The sequence below is a fragment of the Setaria italica genome, chromosome III (assembly GCF_000263155.2).
Source record: "Setaria italica strain Yugu1 chromosome III, Setaria_italica_v2.0, whole genome shotgun sequence".
Classification (NCBI taxonomy): domain Eukaryota; kingdom Viridiplantae; phylum Streptophyta; class Magnoliopsida; order Poales; family Poaceae; genus Setaria; species Setaria italica.
In genome coordinates, this window is record NC_028452.1 from 9,425,923 (window position 1) to 9,432,924 (window position 7,002).

A 7,002-nucleotide genomic window follows, 5' to 3' on the forward strand; every position below is an offset into this window, starting at 1 on the left:
GCGTAATTGATTGCAAATACAGGTCTCTTAAACTTGGATTACATAATACCAGATTACAACAGTGTGTGTCGTGTCAGCACCTAAATGAATGGATCACGCTACTGAGAAAGCAAACTACTCCCTCCGTCTGTCCCAAATTATACGTCGTTTTGGATTTTTTTTGATTTATAGAATTTATTGTGCACTTAGATATACCCTATATCTAGATGCATAATAATACGTATATAGTAAAAAAGCCAAAACGACATACAATTCAGGACGGAGGGAGTAAAAAATAAATTGTCATGCTTCCGCTGGGTACATGTGCACGGTTTGGTTGGGTCTGCCCATGTGAACCATAACCAGTCTGTGCACCGGATCTGAAACAGTTCAGACTTCTGAATGTTTGTTATCCGCATCGTCGGTGTATATGTTCGGATCCAAATTGTCTCAGCTCCGATTAGATTGAGTAATAACCCTTGCTATGTTGCTTTGTCCTAGACGCGCTGAAGGGTATCCATCGCCAAGATGATGAAATTGGTGAACTGATATCGGGTCTCCGGGAGACCGTCTGTCCGTCTCCCTCACGAACACTTCAGTTCGGTGCTTCCGATTTCGGATCGGGTAGTGTGGTGCTGTGCTGTGCTGAGCAAGATGCTTATAGTTGGTGTTGGCACAAAAGGATGGAAAGGATAACACTGCCGGCTGTGTAGGCATCGGGTTATCATCTGAGGTGAGATACGTTGACACCCAAAATTGGGAGGGCTGGGTGTAACACGGTGTTAATTTTAGGGTTAAAGAACTTCGTTAAGCATCATGAGCAGCATGGTATTGCATCACTTTCAAATGCTTGTGTAGCGAACATGGCACCATTAGATCATAGTTTGTGATTTTGGTGATTGAGTGGCAACATAGTTATTGGAACTAATGCTTTGTCTAGCATGGACCTTGTAGTTTTTTTTCCCCAAGAATGCAAATTAAATCATGGCAAGCTTCAAATGATGGTATTCTTGACATCCAAATCATGGTATTTAAGTATCCAAACTATAGTATTTAAGTGACCAAGTCATGATATCTAAGATTATTCTATGGTATTGAAGCTGAGTCAAAGTCATACCATCGAATGATCCGATGGTCATTTTTCTAGTAGCGTCGGAGCAATTGCCAAGAAGGGAAGGAAGAAACTCTAGATCATCGGATGTTTCGATGCTAGGTCAAGTAAGGCGTCAGACAAATCATATTTTCTTTGAGACGTCACAAAGAGGTTTTAGGCAAAAACTCTTCAGCACCACTCGCTCATTTGGAGTTGCTGGAGTGTCCAGGGATGCATTGAAGACTAAGACTCATCAAGAACACATCCATACTACCAAAAGTACTTAAGTGATCCATCAAAGGCTTGACACAAGCTTAGGAGAGTGATTAGTGTTAGGATAGGCCTAGAGAGGAGTGAGTGCAAGGTGTGCCTACCTTGTGATCAGATTCTAGAGTGAACCACGTTGTACAAGTGGTGTGCCGGCGCCTTGGGGCCTTGGTGGCTTGCTGGCAAGTCTTCGACCCTCCAGCTTGGTGTGGAGTGGCGTCGACGACCATGTGCGGGGGACGTGGAGACCCTCTTCCTTCATGGAGAAGCTCCTTAGTGGAGACGGCGTCAAGGTAAACGAGGAACTTGGCGTGAGCCTTAGTGGCCGAGCCTTTGTGGCAAGTCAAGGAGCGTCTTGGGAGAGGCTTGGTGACCGGGAAGCAATACACTTGTGTGAGTGCTTCAACAACATGGACTAGTGGTGGCTTAGTGCCTACCGATACCACGGGATAAATTATGGTGTCAAGAGTTTGCTTCCTCTCATCCTTTCCTTTATGTTTCTGCATTTCATACTTACAACTTGTGTGCCCTTTACTTTCCTAGTGTAGTATCTTGATAGGCTTGGCTATAGGTTGCAAAACTCTTTGGGATAAGGGTTCACACTAGATCAACCGTAGATTGCACATCTAGATAGTATGATCTAGTTTATATTTTCATGCAAAGTAGTGGAAACCATAGGTTTAGTTTTTAAGTTGTCTAATTCACCCCCTCCCCTTCTTAGTCTAGGAGCACCAATTCCTTTCAGCTTGTTAAGAAAATGGAGCTTTCTAATTTTTGTTTGGTTGTTCTCTTATTGGTGTCAGTTGCTCTATTGGTTTTCAAACTTACGGGCCGCATGCCATCCTCTTTTCTCCTCTCTGCCCTTTCCTCGGATCCCTCTGTTTTGGACCGCCGGTTGTCGGTGTTTTAGATCGGCAACCCGCCTAGGGGTACCCTAGGTGGTCTTTTGTGCGGTAAGGGTCGTCGAGAATCAAGGAATCAATGGTGACGCAAGGAACACGATTTAGACAGGTTCGGGCCGCTAGATCGCGTAATACCCTACGTCCTGTGTGTTGGTTTGTATTGATGTATGTTCTGGTCTTGAGATTGTTGTTTGAGGGGGGTCCCTGCCCGGCCTTATATACCCGGGAGGGCAGGGTTACAAGTCTGAGTCCTAGTCGGGTACTATTACAGAGTTCTACTCGGTATGGTCCCGAGTAGTTTTCTATAAACATACAAGACTAGTTCGAGTAGGATACGTCCATCCTTGTTCTGATCATGTCCGAGTACGTCCCTTAGAGGGCCGTCCGATTCCTACTCGTGGGTCTGGGGAGTAGTCCCGACAAGCCCCCGAGTACTTTGTAGTCGTGCGCCACAGTCTCGGGCACTGCAGGCACTACCCAAGTAGTTTTGCGGACTGAAGTGCCCGAGTACTGTCGCGTGGCTGGAAGGTACTCTTTCTGCAGCTTCGAGTTGTCTCCGTCCCAAGTAGTTTTTATATGGTAGTGCGATGTCAATCGCACTCCATATGGAGTAGCCCCCGAGCCTTAGGTTGAGTCGAAGAATCAGGATTAGGGTCCAACCAGGTTTTGTCCATTTTACCCTCGGAGATCTTGAAAAAGAAAAAACTGACCAACGGGTACGGTACTCGCAGCCCCCGAGCACTTAGGCGATTCCTGTCATTGAAGTGGTCATCAATTCGTTGAATGTAGTAATCGTTGGGTGTTTTATTGCGATTAATACGGGATTTAATCCGTCCGTTGCGCAACTGACGCGTCGAATCCGGAGCCGGCGGAGATAAATCTGGAAAGCCCCCTTTTCGGTTGCTGTGACACCGCACGGGCATTAGATCTGTTCTTCCTCCTCCTCTGCGCCTTTGCTCGCTTTTCTGCCGCCACCAGTGCCGCCGCCTCCGCCATTGCTGCTTAGATCCGAGTGGAAGGCTCTTCCTTAACTTGAGGTTGAATCCATCGGATGCGCTCCAAGAAGATGGGCAAGAAACCTGAGAAGATCCAAGGCAAGGCTCCGGCGACGGGCAAGGTTAGATCCATGAAGGGGAAGGAGTTGGTGCTGCCGGCGCCAAAGGTGGGGCCGACAAACCAGACTACTCCGCCGCCACCTGGGGCAACTTGGCAACACTCAGTGATGAAGGAAGAAGGAGTCCAAGCGCTAGTCGATGCCAAGCTCCTTCAGCCGAAGGAAATCGTGCAGTGGCGCCCCGCATTTCCCAATGCGTGGCAGTTTGAGGAGCATCCGGCGGAGATGGTGATTCTTGCACACTTCATGGAGAGGGGATTGGCCGTGCCCACCTCCGACTTCTTCAGAGGTATTCTCGAGTACTACAATCTTCAGCTCATCCACTTGAATCCCAATGGAGTACTGCACATGGCTATATTTGTACATCTGTGCGAAGTTTTCCTGGGAGTACCTCCAAGCCTCGAGCTATTCAGGAAATTGTTCCGTTGCAAGCCTCAACCGAGTGCCCAGCGGACGGAGGTCTTTGGAGGCGCCGGATTCCAACTCAGGAACTCGAGTGCATATATTGAGTATAATCTGACCGACTCCCATGGGGATTGGAAGAAGAGGTGGTTCTACATCGGGAACCATGATCCTCGCCTGCCTGTGGTGACTGGTCACGCGCCCAAGCATGCGGAAAATTGGATAAGCGAGCCTGAGGATACCCCGGAACTTGATCTTCAGATGCAGCAGATCACCGAGTTGAAAGCACTCGGTCTGACTGGGATCAATGTGGCAGCCAGCTTTCTGAAGAGAAGGGTCCAGCCACTTCAAAAACGTGCTTACCCGGGAAGTGAGTACGGAGGTTTGAAGGATCCATCGCGTATGTCTGAAGATGACATATCCGACGATGACGTGGAGGCGCTGCTGGCAAAATTTTTCAGGAACTATCAGGGAGTACCAGTAATCCCTGCGGCCCTTCACCAGTATGAATCCTGGTACGAGCTAGAGGTGGTAAGTATTTCCCCCTGACTTGTTCTTCTTTGGCTTAAGATTCCTGTTACTGACACCGATTTGTTGTTTAGAAGTCCCGAGTACTTGACGGCTATGTGGCACAATCGGAAGAAGAGTCAGAAGCCGCCGTCGAGGAGTCGGAGGACGAGCCTTCTCCTCCTGTCAAGAGGCGCAGAGTAGTCCGCAAGATGGCTGCGGCTAATTTTGTTGCAACCACTGAGAAATCTCGGGGTACCAAGGTATGTAGTCGAATAACTTGTATGTTACTGAGCAGCTTGAAATGCGTTATTGATGTGGTGAATCTTGTCTTGGTTCGCGAAGGCTGCAGATGAGGCTGTCTTTGAAGAAATAGCCGCGTCCGACCCTGAAGTCGGTGATAAGGCTGTTGACATGGTGCCGGAGAGGGTACCATCAACAGATGCAGCGGTAGCCCCCGAGTTAATTGCACCAACTCCTCCGGCTGCCATGCCACCCATCGCCGACCAGGCGGTTCTGGGGCTTCCTGCTGGAGCAGCGAAGGAGGTGTCTCCAGTACTTGCTACTGGCACTTTGCTATCCAATGTGATCGCCAGTGGTAAGCGTCGCCCCTTCCAATTGTATTCATTTGAGTAGTACTGTAGTCTTGACTTCGCTTTTGTAGGTCTTGGTGAGAAAATGATGCCGCCGGCTATTCCCATGGCTCCGAGTACTCGGCCGCCTGTCGCCGAGAAGAAACGTGTGCGGGTGCCGCCACGCTCAACCCGGTGAGCTTTCAGTTCTTTTCTTGAATGATGTTGGGTTTGTCTTGGAGTCATGCAGTGACATTTTGTTGTTGCAGGGATGCAGAGGAGACCTCTACAGGGATAGTGCCGAAACCTTCGACTACGGCATCCATTCCTCTGGAAGATTTCATTGTTGAAGAGATACCCGAGGTTGATGCCGGCCGTCTTGGAGCGACTATGTCGATGCTTTAAGACGTGATTCGCTTAGTGGAGGAACCTGCTGCTACATCAGGCTCAGGGAGTGCCGGCCTATCATCATCCTCTGGCGGAGCGCTGGCTATTGTCGAGAAATCCAGACAGTCGACTGCTCCAGGTGAGTGTCTGTAATTTGTTATTGTAGTCGTAGTCGGCAGCTGATATGGTGAATGTTGTAGGTGCTGCTCTGGGTACAATTCCTCATCTTGTGGGGAGTACCCACAGGCCAGTACCCAGCCCGCCTTCTGACTTGGTGTCACACCCGATTTTAAGGACAAAATCGAGTGCATTAAATACATGTGCGCCAGGATCAAGTTACACACATGTACGACAATAGTGAATAACAAAGACAGTGCTAAATCGAATAAAGAGAGTATTAACCATTATTACATGACCGAAAGTCTCAAGTAAACCACAAAGTCTAATTATTACGCAGCGGAACTCCAAAGACGACGATGACTCCACAGGCAGCTGACTGAAGAAACGTACGCCTAGAACTCCTCAAAGTCGTGTAGATACTCCTCGTCCCAATTAGCTTGGTCTGAACAGCGGTTTTGCAAGGGTGAGTACACTTATGGTTGGTACTCAACAAGTCGTGGGGAATAGTGTAGTGTAAGGCTAATTCAAGGTATGGCTAAGGCATAATTAGCATTCGCTTTTAATTAAGTTGGTCAAGTTTTATTAGCAATTAACTAAGTATAAGTTCATACCACCCGAAATTAAACATGATCATAAATAAAGTAAGCAACATATGCATGAAATGATAACAAGTTAAATCCATCTTCCGATAATATTATCATGTGAGGGTCCAGGCCGCTCTTAACCGTGAGCACGGCTGATCGATCAGTTTTACACTCTGCAGAGGTGGCACATCTTTACCCACAAGTCGCGTAAAAGTTCAATAGAACTTCGGACCCAACCATGCGGTGTTTGCAAGGCACCATACCACACTTGTGAGGTGTGATTGGATAGGGACGCTACGAGGCCTTTACAAAGATTCGCTAGCAATGTGGTAACCCGCTAAGGTTTCAGGTCGAAGCGAAACATAGCAGTCCCCTAGAGGGTATAGTGTCTTAGCCAAGCCCACTTCCCAAGAGAGCGAGTGCTATATCCCATCAACGCCTCCCCTCTTGCCCTTTCGGTAAGATTACCCCAAACTAGAGTTTCTAATTATTCAGCCAAGACCAGAGCCATTTAGTCTTGTGGTAGCACTGTTTTCCTGGGTGGTTCTCCATGTTCCGATTAACCCAAATGATCTTGTATTAATGAAAGGTATAACAGAAGTAAAGCAAGATTAAGCATTATGTTTAGTTAAACCACCATACCAAGTAAGCACTAAGCATGAGCTACCCAACTTAAAGTAAACTGGTTGGTCAAGGCAAAGGTAAATCAATCTAGGCGAACCTTAATTGGGACCCATCAATTTAATCTTAACATGTGCATAGCATAAATGTTGAGTACGAGAAAGTAAAGGTGTATAGGACGAAAAGGTAGTGATCAAGGACACGACTTGCCTTCTTGGCCTTGCTCCTGCTGTTCGTACTCCTCGAAGGCTTGATCTTCAACTCCCTCGAACTGCGGGACGTCTACACGCGTCACACGAGCACATACAAGCAAACATGGGCAAAAAGTAAGAAAACAGTACACCAATCATAGTTAAACAGAGAAAACAAGCTTGAAAAGATTATCTACGCTTTAAAACGAACACGTGGATATAAAGAACGCGAAAAACGGAGTTAAGATGCAAAAGATATGATT